The sequence below is a fragment of the Papilio xuthus genome, unplaced genomic scaffold (genome assembly GCF_000836235.2).
Source record: "Papilio xuthus unplaced genomic scaffold, Pxut_1.1 DF824655.1, whole genome shotgun sequence".
NCBI classification, from domain to species: Eukaryota; Metazoa; Arthropoda; class Insecta; order Lepidoptera; family Papilionidae; genus Papilio; species Papilio xuthus.
In genome coordinates this window covers 2,629,627-2,643,641 of record NW_013533994.1, presented here as the reverse complement: position 1 = coordinate 2,643,641, position 14,015 = coordinate 2,629,627, and the positions used below count along the sequence as shown (strand labels likewise).

Genomic DNA, 14,015 nt, shown 5'->3' with positions numbered 1-14,015 from the left:
TATAAAAGCTGAAGTATTCGTGTGGCGTAAAATAAATACCACGTCGCTATGAAGATCATTATATAAGTATAGTTAAAGAAAATATAAACGAACATTTGTTACAGTTTCAAATTAATAGAGTCTTCCAAATGTATTCCATTTAATTTTCTTTGAATTTTATGGCTTAGAGTCCAAAATACACCAATATGAAAATCTCCATACACAGATATAGTAATTTATTTATAAAGGTAACAAGGTAACAGTAATACTTTCTTGCAGTCTTGTTTATATGGCAAGGAATTATACAAGGCAAATTTTGTATGTAATATTAAATGGACAATAATTGAAAATGCAAAGAGGTCGAGAGATTCGTTTCCGCCAAACGGATATGTAGCTAACTCTGTAGTGGTCATAACCTGTAATTGTAACCGGTTTGGTCGATGTGGACTTACGGCCTGCGAGAGGGCAAGCGATATCAAAGCAGGTGTGCCACTGAGCCTCACTCAATGAAAATTCCTTTAAGAACTTTAGATATCCTGTGTGATTTACTTTAAATCTATCACGAAAAAAAATCTTGCCCGTAAATTGTGTTACCATCAAAATTTAAAATAAGCTTAACTGCATAAAACCCAATTTTAAATCTTCAGTCTTAGCAGATAATTGTCAAAGTTTTTTTTTAAACCTGATTCTTATACTTGTTTTTTTTTTGTAAATGTCAAATGTAAGAGAATTTTGTCGGTATCAATTCGTGTTCAAAGTTGGGTTATTTTAATATACTTAGAGTTCGTAGCCATATTATTGTTGCATCAATTATTTAGCAGACGGGCCGGCGAGGGTCCTCGCAGCGGCGGCACTAAATTATTAAACACGCGTTATAAACATGCCACCCCAAACTTCACTTAAAATATACAATATACGACGTGTGATGGCTAAATCATTGGAATCCTTGCAACTTTTCTCATAGTTTACAAATGCTGATAATATAACTTGACAACGTGTGAGAGGTGTCGAATAAATTGACCTTTCTTTCATACTTTGAAGACAGTTTGGGATATTCTTCTTATCTTTTAAGTTTTACATATAGAGAAATTTACATAACGTAGAAATAATTAATGTTACCTGTTGTGGAGATAAAGCTTTGTTTAAAGCGTAATATAGTTTTAAAGGTTTGAATAGGCGCTATAGAGATTTTTTTTCATTCCTAAATGGCATAAAATGTGTCTTCGAATAATCATAAAAAATAAAAAAATAAACATAAAAGGCATATAAAATGCTATAAAAACATAATCAATACGTATTGTTGATATAAATCTTTTAAATAAATAGATGATATAAAAGGCACGTGGGAACGCGCACCTGTCGCAATTACTCTGCATTTTAGAGCAGCTTCTACTAACGAACGAAGAGGTTTTAATATATTATTGAAAGTGACGCCGACAAATACGCAACAGAATTTATAAAATGAATGATTGATGGATTAAGAACAATAGATTGTGCTACATATATCAGGCACCTTAGGCTACGGCGTTTGTTGATTCAATTAATGAAAATATTTGTTTTATTTACTACAATATATTAAGCCACTTATTAGGAAGAACATATAGGGTCTAGGATTTTGACAAATGAAATTTACAATAATACTTTTAGCTCCCTCTTAAACAGTGAACTACATCAAGATATTAACGGAGAATTTTATTAGTCTATGCCTCAAATAATTCTTAATTAATTAATTTTATACTGGCCGGCGGTATTTAGACCTAACCATAATTACTATGTTCGATTAACTATGAGATAAATTAGTACTTATTAAGTCATAGAATTGTATAATTATTGAATCCAGTTTTTCGTGCTTGTACACAATATGGGACTTCGACTTCTAGACACAATAAATCAAGGCGTTTGTAGTGAATGGCATTTGGAGTGCATATTATTGTTATTACTAAGCAATCTAATTCGAGATTACTCAACTTTCGAAACCTCCACAGCGAACGCCAAGTGGTTCTAAGCAAGCTTCATTAGCATAGCAAGCGAGTTGTTTTGTTGCAATTTAAATATAAGGAACCGAGTGCGAGAGAGGGGTAACTACGAGAGTTACTCATGAGACTGGTTATATGAATCTTTGTTTAATTTTTTTTTAATTCCCGGTGCAGGTATTGCGTAAGCTTCTTGAGGTCAACGAAATGCATTTAGATTAACAGTGTAGTATTCTTCCTTGTTAATTTTAAATTACATTACGGCTAATTTAAAAGAGATTTTTACTATCCTCATTTGAGTAAATGATATCCTCCCTGGTTTGAATTTCTATACCACACCTTTTTTTTGTTTATTGAAAGATTGTGATTCATTGCAATTTTTAAGATCCCCGCCTTCACGACCCGTGTCCATGTGAGCTTTTTAAGTAGTCAAAAAATAAAGCTTAATTCGACATTTCCATTTACAGATTACAAATATTGTTTTCAATGCATTATAGAACAGAGTTAGGGTGACTATAGTTCAGCCGTGTTTTTTGATAATTTAATTTGATCTATGAACACACATCGTGGTTTATCAAAATTTTAATTACTTTGCATCTTCTAATAAATGACGGGTTGTAAAAGAATAATTATCACTAAGTGTTGTTAAAATGTTACATGTTCGTGTATCGGTCAGTTATATAGGGGGTGCACCAGAATGCATTTAATTCGTTAATAAATCAGGCTGCAGGGTGGGTGTGGGTTCATTAGACGGATCGCCCGGAGCCTTCCGGGGAGACGGGCCCACTCCATCCGCCGTCCTTACAGCGCACCGCACCGCACCATGTATTTAATTTGTCTAAACCAATACATGATACAAACTAATAATTAATTTAACTCGATGCACCTTCTCCCTATTGTATTACAACTAATTGAATTGTAAATAAGTGTCGCTATTAAAAGTTTTAATTTAATGTTTACCTATGATACGTAGACACTGATAAAATAAGTTATTAATTGACTCTTTAAAAGTTTGAATTTATCGCCAACGTAAATTAAGGTGGATATTCGCGAGGGCGCCTCGTCCACGCACGTAGTAAAACTTTTAATTGCATTCAGCTCTATCAGTGTAGTCATCAGTGCGAGTTATGAACACCTCTCCAATAGCGGACATTTATAAAAGTATGCAGAGCAACGCTGGCCGAATATTCCGAACAAAAAACATCCGAAAATTTGGTTTAAGAGAAAATCACGCTTAAAAATGAAATCGTCACAGTGTGACCTCCTCGGTTGACATAAATAAAAAAACAATAGAATCCAGTACCGGATGAAACTCTCATTAATTTAGATGATTGTACAATTATCTAAATATAAGCGGGGCGAGACACCCGCGCGGTCCGGGGGAGGGGGCACTCACTTCAACCCGAAAAGGAGGGAGGGGTGCGGCCACTCGTTTTTAATTAAACCGGCGATGAAATGAAGTGGTCCACATAATATTGCTTAGCCATATTTTCGAAATTAATTTAATCTCGGCCAATGGTCTCTCGCATAATATTAGAGAAAGTTACGCAGGCTAGCACGAAGTTATGCTAAAATTATTATTAGACAAACAGTCTTTTGTATTAGCCATTTACATACATTCACTTACACAAAGCTTTACTTTGATCTCGGTTATGAATACAACATACTGGTTTGATGTATCAATCAGAATACCTCCTACATATTTGCAAGTAATTGTATGTGATTTTTATAATTCCGTTCATTTTTGTATATTTTACAAATAAAATAAAGTGAATATTCATAACGTATTTATTACACACAAGTTGAGCCCGAGTATAAATAAAAAGGAACGTGGTTCCAGGTACAAATTTGACGGTTTAGTAACTATAACTAAATATTAAAGCAACAAATGAGGTTATTTCAAAATGAATATTTATATTCGTAGATAGATAATTCCGAGAACAGATCCTGTATCATATTTTGGTATGATTTTTTACCGTAAACATGTTAATTTTTTTAATAAATTTGGTTTAAGTAGGCCATCGTGTACGGTCCGGTCCAATCCGCAATTCATTTTACATTACAAACCTTGCTTTCATAAACAAAACATAACTTTCTTCGCTTCTTAAACGTTATTTTCATGGATGTCAACAATACATTAAAGAACGCTGTTGACATTTTAGTGATGGCAATTATGCATAATACTAGCACCTTTCTATAACCTTGATTAAAGCTAATATTTGTATTGCATATTTAATTTATAAAATTTACACAAATAGTTACCTAAAGGCTTCGTCCTTTGTGGTCCTTTAATTGTGCGTCCAGGCTTGATGCCTCCGTGGGACCGCCGGTCTCCGGACCGGCGAGATGCACCAAACAAAAAACTTAACAATAACAAAAAATAAACACAATTAAACGTATAAACTGTACAAACTACACAGTGGAGACCAGTCACGTATCCTTCAAGAGTCTATAAGGACGAGAGACTCACGCACATAACTTCCTTTGAAACTTTTAAAACAAAACTGTGTGGAACTGCGAAAAAAGTAGTTATGTTTACGGGGACTGACGACACTTCCCCTTACGGCGTTTCGGTCGCGACTGAGGTGGCCACGCGGTCGGAGCGGGGGGAGGGCGACGGCGCGCGGGACGCCCGCCGCCCCGCTCCACCGCGCCGTATTATTTGATTAATTCGCCTCCCCCTTGTATACTCGCCGAGTCGTCATTACGACGATGAACGTTAAGTTTTTAAATATTAGTGAGGGCCGCAGCCTTCATCTAATAGTTAATACTTTAACAGAATTCATTTAGATCGACGGTCTCTAACACAGATTAGAAGTTAATAAGTGGCCGTTAAAGGATCCGTCCCGTTCATGGTTAATTACTGCGTTTGCGGTACGGTCTAAAAAAAAATCCCTGTTGAAATAATGAGTTATACGTAGCAAGAAATGCAAGCCCCGCTAATTGGTGTGCATTTGCATACTGAAGTAAAATAAAGTCGTAGTAAGTTTTGACGACGTCGTGTCGGCAAACGACTGGCTAATAAGGACTTTATAATGCGTGCACGAGTGACACAGTCTACTAGCAGTCAGCTCCGACATGTTTTCTCACGTCAATTGACCCGTGCCGACAACTTTTGAACCCGTTTAAATGTATACTTTCTGAACTGTCATTGGTACAAGTGCTAATTGATACTACTAATTGACATTCCATGGTCACAAACATCAACAATATTAATTTCATAATTTAAAGGTTAAGTGTTTTTGCCTTATAATTTCAGAAATATAAATCTGTCTCATATATTTTTTATTTAAAAAATTAATGTCGGAATATAATTCTGGCATGATGTATTAAATAATAAAAATACACGGATTTAAAAAGTATACCTATGTGACCAATAATGTCCTACTCAATTCATTGTAGCTAGATTGAATTGTATACAGGATGTTTGTAGATATTTTGATCAAATTAATTTTTAATGAAAAAGTTTAAATTGTCACTTAATTTTAAGTGACGCTTTAATTGTAAAAAATGTTAAACTCACGTCCTCGTTGATACAAAGGTATTTAATATTTACATTATGGTAATTTATTATACATCACTGTAATTTATAATTTACGTACACTCAAATAAGAAATAAAAATTATTTCTCTTTATAATTAAGAAAACAATGGTCATAATATGTCTGAAAATATAAATAACAAATAAGGATGATTGCACTTTTTGCCCGTTTATTTTTAATTTAATATGCTTACCCACTGATTCTTAAGGTACCTATTTAAAGGTGCAAAAAATAAAAACAAATTAAATTGGAAAAGGACTGGCCGCCACGAAAGGTGCAGGTATAGACTCGTTGCAGACGATAGGTGTCGGCTTACAAGAAAGAGGTCCCCACAATTTGGAATTAATTCAATAATGTAAACTTTATTAAATTAAATCTAAGTCAATATACTTGTATTATTATTTGACACAAATAATATTAATATTAAAAATGCGAATGTGTGGATGGATGGATGGTTATAAGGTATCTCGAGAAAGGCTGTATGGATCTCCCTGAAATTTGACATAGACGTAGAACATAGTCCGTGTGAACACATGGCTACTAATTTAGTTTTTTTTATCTGCGCGGACAGAGTCGCGGGCGACAGTCTGTGTTCAATAGAAGTAAACTCTACCCGTAGGTTTCTTTTCTGCAAAACTTTCGTATAAAGACAAATTGTTATTCCAATTTATTCAGAGACTGAGAAAAATATATGTTTTCAAATAATCGTGTATTTAAAACGTCACTGGACTTACCAATTAATATATATCAACGTGTTATTTTTCGATAATTTATCTAATTTAAGTGTTTTCATAATTACACGTCCTTGTATAAAATTAATATCTGTTACGACTTACCAAAGTGAACTTGGTGTTCATAATTAATCTTTGTTTAAATTTAATGCGTCTCATTTATCATGGGTATTACGTCCAGATGAATATAATGTAGTAATCGGTGACTCACAGTCCAAAGATATTGAGGCTTTTATTACGAAAACAAATGCACCGTTATTCAACCTGTCCGGTATTCTCCGTTTACATTAGTCTGTAATACACGGGTATACAAATTTCAACCCATTTCCCATAGATTTAAAGATGATATTTGTATGCGGTGTTAGATTTAGATTAGATTAAAATGACAGGTGAATGCCAGTATTATTAATAACATACAATTTAATTTTGTATGTAGACTATATAATAAGTCAAGAAGTGGAATTTAATTTTTATTTTACAAATTGTACTGCTCTATTTGGTCAGGCGACCTCTTCGAACAACAGCGTCCTTGTGGCGTGTTTTTTTCCGTATAAAACGCCGAACAAACATTTCGCATGTACCTGAGCTTTCAAGGACCGGGTTGTTAAAATTTGTTAATGGTTTCAAGCTTTACACAGAATTGACGTACTCCGTCTTGAATTTAAAATGCTATTCAATTTTTTGGCCAGGTGGTCCAACACAGTCTGTGTTTCCTTTTCTGGGTATCTTATGAGTTTTTATTAAGAACGTTGCAAGAATATTTCTTTTTTATTACACTAAAACATGATATGTGAAATATAACGGTTGAAATGAAGACACTAAAGTCCAAAGCACCGGGGAACATACGCAAATGAAGTGTAAATTGTAACACCTAGAGCCTAGAGCAGCGAACAAGGGTACAATTAAGGCGGTGGTGCATCGCTGCAGTAAGGGCGGCCTCCAGCCCCGTCCGTCACAATGCGCCAAATGACGAACGCCCGGTACGCAAATGAAGAATATTGTCGGTGGTCGGTGCTCCCTGAATACCTCCTTAATGACGCACCAGACGTCCTGCAACAGTGTCAGACTGCCTGGGACATCACCCACACGCCATTTGCACGATTGTCGACTTGTTAATTTGAATCATTGTAGAGCTTTTGCCGATACTTTGACTATAACCTAATGAGGCTCTACAGGGAAACTGTACAGCGTAGGCGATTTTGTTGTTAAAGATGACTCTATTGCTAGCAAACGACTGGATTATCTCATTTTATGCTGGTGACTACCGATTCGTTACATACTTATTCATCTTATTCCATTGCAGGGAAGTATACATATATTATAGGAATCTATAGGAATGGCAGTGTATTTTAAGCGAAAATACAAGGAAGTGTGTAAAAATGTATACGTGTTTGAATATGAAAAAAAATGTTTCACATATTTCTGAAAGCTTTACATTTTTTCATGGAATATGAATTTATGAAGATTTAAAGAAACATTTCAAAAGGTTTAAAACACACATTGAACGTTTTAGTTTTGTTTTAATTTTTCGCCTCGTTACGTTCGCCTCGTCACCTATAAACGTTCTTAAAATAGAAGAATTCCTGGTACAGTGTGAAACTCGAATGCCATGTTTCGTTTAACATAAATACAGGTCAGCAGCGCTTCAGCCAGTTGTAAAATCAGCGCGAGACGAACGGCCATTGTGATGTGCGTACATTGCATTGCCAAGTCGCTCGTCGGACGTGCACAAAACTTAACTTTGCCAAATCATATAGATTGATTAGTATTAGTATACACCTAAAACTTTAAAATCTTATCACTGAAGGATGGAGGTAGCTGGAATGCAATGAGAGATAGATTTTGAGGCAGATAAATAATTATTTTACATCGTTTAAAATGCGCTTTAAATGATTCCTTTTTTTATCATAAGATGGCAAGCGAGCAAGCGGCCACCCGAAATCGGCTGTATTAGCGAAGTGACCGTTGCTCACAGACATACGCAATTGCACATGCGTTGCCTACCTTTAATAGACGGACTGAGAGGATGCACAGAAAGAAAATATTTTACCTTCCCATGTAACCCCTCATCCAGAATGTCCACTTCCACTTCCCATCATTTCTTTATAAGAAAAAGTGTGGGAAGCGAAAGAGGGCTAAATTAGGCCTCCGGGACTCACACTCGTCAGACGAAAGCGGAATTGCTTCCACTTGACGCCTGTCTTCTGTGTGGTCGTGGTATTTCACTGGGCGAGCGGCGCCAATTCGTGCGAAGATCTTAAAGCGAGCTCTACCACTGTTACCTTGTTGTTTAGTGCGCATTGACGCAATAAACTCTATTTGTATCTTTATTTCTTTGCTAGATTTAATTAAACCAGTTGTTTTTACTGCTGTGATTTATTAATTAGCGGTTGATTATTATCCATGTGACCTTGTACGGCGATTGAACACAATTAAAACAAGATATTTAATTATGATAACACTAATTGGCGCAGAGAGGTCGGCAATTTTTATAGTAATTTTTTAAGAGTTTCTTTTATAAAATTGATAGACACAAAAACAGGTATATGTAGTAAAACTAACAATATGGCTTCAAGCCAAAATTCAAACGTGTATAAACGACATAATTCTCAATCTTACGCCATATTTCATATGTTAATTGACAATTTTCATCTATTTTGAAGTTTTACGACCTTTGAATGAATTTTTGTGCTGTCTCGTGTCTTCACTGAAGTGTTAGTGCTTATAAATAAAATTATCAGCTTTAGATCTACAATATGTAAGAGTTTGAACGAATATTTTTGCTAAATAGGTCACAGACCACATTTTGATAATATGACAGATTTAATGTATGAATATGAGCAGTAAAAATACTTTAATATTAAAGGAATAAAAAATAAAACATAGAAAGTAATAAATTCCAAACAGTAGATTCGAAACTATATTATAGCGGATAATTTAGTACATATGTACTCACAAAGTACATAATAACAAATTAGTTAAAACGTAAGTTTGTAGAATGTCAAGAGTAACACGTTGAAGTGGTCGCGCATTACATTTCATATGTTATGCTAGTTTCACACGAGAATAGTACAGTGAGACAGAGCAGTTAGACAGTGCAGTACTGTCACATGTTTTGTCAGTGTGCGTTCAAACACTGTGGCAGTACTGCGATGTTCTGTTATGTCTGAAACTAGCATTAGTGTGTGTCAAGCAGGTGTAGAGATTTATGATGTACGTTTGACCCAGACCTGTAGCGCTCTGGCTGCGAATTGCCTTCACAAAAGGGGCGATGACGCGACGCACAAAGCTCCCGACCCCGCGACATTACATCTCAACAGCTGCCCGCTGTTTTGTCAAATATTTCGATACTATTTAGGTGATAATATAATAATGGTAATAATTTTAAGTGGTGTACATTTAAATGGTGTACAAGGGTATACTAATTACTATAATCATCGATAAAAACTTTAATACAAAAACATTTTTATTATATTGTAGCTGTCGCTCGCAACTCCTTCTGAATATACAAAAAAAATTAGTAGCCAATGTGTTCTTCTAGACTGTGTTCTACATCTACACCAAATTTTAACAAGATCCATGGAGCGGTTCTGGAGATATCTTCAAAAAAACATACATCCATCTAAGCATTCGCCTTTATGATATTAGTAAGAAGTAATAAGTGAAAAATCCTATTTGTTTCTATATCTCACAACTGTACTTAAATGAGAATGATTTTATTAAAAACAATTGTATTTTATTTTTAGTTTCATTCCCAAGATTTAAGTTTATGATAAGTTATTTATAATTTTTTATTCAAGTTGTCGGTTCGTCGACTATCAAGTCGTGCGGTTCGAATAACTTAAGTTAATTTATATATAAACTTAGTTAATAGAAGTTATACATTAAGGCTCATTAATAACGCTCGTTATTTAATTTTATGGTAAATTAATGGACATCGTGTGTTAGTAGATATTGATATCGGTTTTATCAGTTTATTTAAAAGTGGAATATGGATTGGTAGGCAGTATTAGATTCTTCCATTTGGCCACCATAACTTAAACGTTGAATAGATAACGATTTAAATATTTTAATTAAGTAATTTCTATTTTTTAGGTCAGTCCATTAGACTCAGATAAAATAATATTTATTACTTATCAATTTATGACATTAATAAACTGACAAAATCGTATATGCAAATTAAAATTAAATAGAAAAATGCATTAGATTCTTATGACCAATACCAGTTACAACATACGTTTTCTTAAAAATGGTGTTATTGAAAACTACAAAACTTTTTGCTAGAATAAGTGTAAGCAGTACAAAGTATAAGATGTTTGAAGACGACGGCATTTGCGAGACAGTTCTGAACCGGCGACGTCATCGAACGAGCGCGCATTACGTTCGATTGTAGGGCGAACGCGTCCTAATTGCCAGCATTGTGTCCGCATGCAGATGTGAATGGGCTTTGATTTGGGCTGGGCGCGGGCGCGGGACGGGAGAGGACGGGACGGGACGGGGGACAAATCGCTCGTTACGGCTGCAGGTAAACTTTCATTGAGCGTCGGAAGGCGTCGGACGTGAGAGGCGGCCGACAAAATGCCCTCGTTATTCGCCGCCGAATCACTCGTTCATTGTGCTCGGGGAAACGGTAGACGCGGTCGTCGAATCACGAAAAAGACTTTAATGAGGCGTGAGAACGCTCCAAATGAACGATTGTGCACCGCTCGGATTAATGAACGATTGACGTTTAAGTGGCCCACGTAACCGACGAATTAATGACCATTCAAAGGGTGTTTTAACATCACTATAGTAGCAACACACTAACTTATTATAAATTATTATCAAACGCTATTAAAACTATTTATAGATTTCTAATAAATAATTAAAGTTAAAATAGACTTCAGCAACTTTAGGGAGGTTCTAATTTATGTATGTTAAAGTTAATTCCAGTCTCTATTAAGTCAATTTTACATGACTACCAGGAGACAATTATTTTTAGCAACATTTTATCTCGTCATTTCATTGCAACCGTCCAGTTAGCGCATTGATTTCATCAATTTTAGTATAGCACGAACTGCTTAAAAACAAAAAAACGTAACAGTTTAAAATTTTGACGCATCCCTGACGTCCATCTGTATCGTTGGGCAAAATTGAGTTTTGAAAAATTTCGTTGGTTCATTGAACCACCTGTTGCTGCCGAGGGACGAGAGAAAAATTAGAGTACGGGGAGGTTTGGAGTTTGGTAGAGAGGTGACCGCCTCCCCCTCTCCATGGTCCAAACTAACACCACGCCAATTAAAACTTGACTGGTGGCGTTTTATCATACAGGTACATAAGATCCAGATTATACACTTTTCTAAAGTGACGTCGCTAAAGTAACATCACGTATTTGACGTTATATTTTTTTATTCCTCGGCAAAAGCCTAGTCATTTTATTAATAATTAACTATAGTCCCAACGGAATCATACTTATTTATATGGTAGAGGTAAGACAAGTCAAATAATAGTTAACATTTATGTGCTACTGGTATAAGATTCACTGAAATCTTACTTATAAATGCGAATGTTTGGTAGTATGGATGGATGGATGTTTATTAAATGGTATTTTGAGAACACCTGCATGGAATTGAAACAAGCTGAAATTTGGCATAGATGTAAATTAGGTTTTTTAAAATTCTGTTTGGACAAAGTCGCAGGCGACCGTTAGTACGTAATATGTAGTTATGTTGAAAATTATATTAAAAATTAAAAATTGTGTCAATTAAACTGATGTCAATTATTACATGATCGTTTTAAAATAAGCTTTTTATTATCAAGAAGTGTAGGGTTGGCATTTTAAATATGATTATGTTAATGAGTTTTATAATAATAGCGCTTTGACAGGGCAGGCTTGTAACGCGGATGGTGAACCCAGCCGACAGGTGGCGCTGGGCCCGCGGCGCAACGGTCGCCGTCCGTTGTGACCACTGCACATGGCTCTGCCACTTTAACACAATTAACGATTTACTGTTAATTCCTGTTTTTAATTAAGCCTTTATGGCATTTTTAATTTAATTATAATATCAGAAGTTGTTTTGAAGAATACATCTGTCATTCAAATTTTAATATACAGTATTAGCGTGTGTGAATAACTTTACATATAGGACAAATAAAATGCGGTGATGCAGAGGTACAAAAATCACTTTAAGCATACGAAATTCTAAGTAATTCCTTATTCAACGTCCTTCATGCATCTAATAGATGCTGGCTACTTAACGCAATGTTTTAAAACAAAAAACTACGCCTACCCACACAACATGAATTTATAATGACCAACATAACACAAGGTCATAAGGTTAAAACTGTTTAAGTTAGTAAAGTTGACGCAATGAATTTTGAGTGTAGCACTGAACTCGAAGCGGTGTCAAGTGTTGCGTTAGTTCTCACTGGAAACATGACATTTGATCTCACTTGTTAAAAAAATTAAATATTTGTGTTTAGTAGCGAGGTTAGCTCTACGTACAAATAAACATTGTAACTTTTGTGTAATGTTTTTGTGTCAAACAGTTGCTGTGTAAATTTAACTTTGCAACGTGATATTTTAAAGGTAATTATTCTTAGGATTAAATCTATTTTAGGTACAAATGTAGCAATTGATGTATGTATTTCCACATTCAATGAGACTACGTATATTATCTTTTAAATGTTTCATATTCCTTGTTTTCGCAACCTTGTCATTTACGCAATATTGTCGCTTCACTAAATCACATGGAACAAATCAAGTACTAGTTTTGACAGATTTTTATTAACAATACACTCTTTCATTCTAGGAAGTTGTTTGGGTCGTCCAGCTGAAGGTAAATGCATTTTATTTCTTTTCAAAACGAATTCAAAGCAATTGTATCCTGCCAGTAACTAAATATTGAAATGAGTTAGTTTTAACTGGGCAATAAATATCCTTAGAAAATATAAAGACACGTGTGCATATGATTTATACATATTGAAGGCTTTGACTGAGATCGCGGGCCTCACGCGCTCCACTCCTACAATTACGCGCTTGTGTCATATTTACAGCGCAGGTAATTGCCATTCAATTACTTGGCCGGGCGCTGGGCGTGCGAAAGGGACGCCGCTAGCGCGCATATATCGCTATCTTACTCACGTGTGCCGTTCGCCCCGCCGGCCATCAATCATCGGGCACCCCCCGCCGGCCGGCCGTAGGGATGGGAATCACAAATAGAGTATCTCAGTCGAACAATGCTCGATAAGTGGCCAAACGCCACGCTAAATTGATTCCGTATCGTCCCGAATCCGAATGTTGTTTGGCTGTATTAATTTGCTATTTCTTTCTTGTTAGCCTTGTTTTTCCTTTTTAATTGAAATCGTAAATGATTCAAGTGCCGCTTTTGTTTTAATTATTTCTTTATATGGTGTAATGTTTCGATCAAACAAAATTAAATGTTAATTTATAATATGGAATATGAATACAAGAAAAATAAATTAATGCCAAGATAATATCACGGCACATCACTATTCATCGAATGAAAAAGAGTTGTAAAATAATATATTCTTTTAAAAGCAATTTTATGTAATTAAACTCTAAATCATTTTCAAGTAACATGCAAAAAGTCATTTAAAAGTCGACTGCCTATGGAAATAAGAAATATCCTTTATTTGAAGTAATTATGCAAGTCGTCGAGCGGACTTTACATTATCGCAGCAGTATTTTACGCTTTAGTAATTAACCGAGGAATTCATTAAACGCGCTAATTAGTGGACGAGGATAAGTTCATTTCATACATACAATACGCTCATTAAATAAACTAACAT

The 14,015-nt window shown here is 35.1% G+C and overlaps 1 protein-coding gene across 2 annotated transcripts in view; it reads right to left on the bottom strand.

Annotated features, from left to right (window-relative positions):
* The window catches only part of LOC106127706 (LIM domain transcription factor LMO4), a 120,336-nt gene that overhangs the window by 75,507 nt on the left and 30,814 nt on the right, over positions 1 to 14,015 (bottom strand). The window contains exon 1 of one of the 2 annotated variants that reach the window (XM_013325910.1): positions 4,215 to 4,520. The exons of the other annotated variant lie outside the window; for it this stretch is intronic. The gene's annotated coding sequence lies outside the window, so the exon portion shown is untranslated. Of the gene's footprint in view, positions 1 to 4,214; positions 4,521 to 14,015 lie in introns of those variants that run through there. 2 annotated transcript variants of the gene reach the window in all.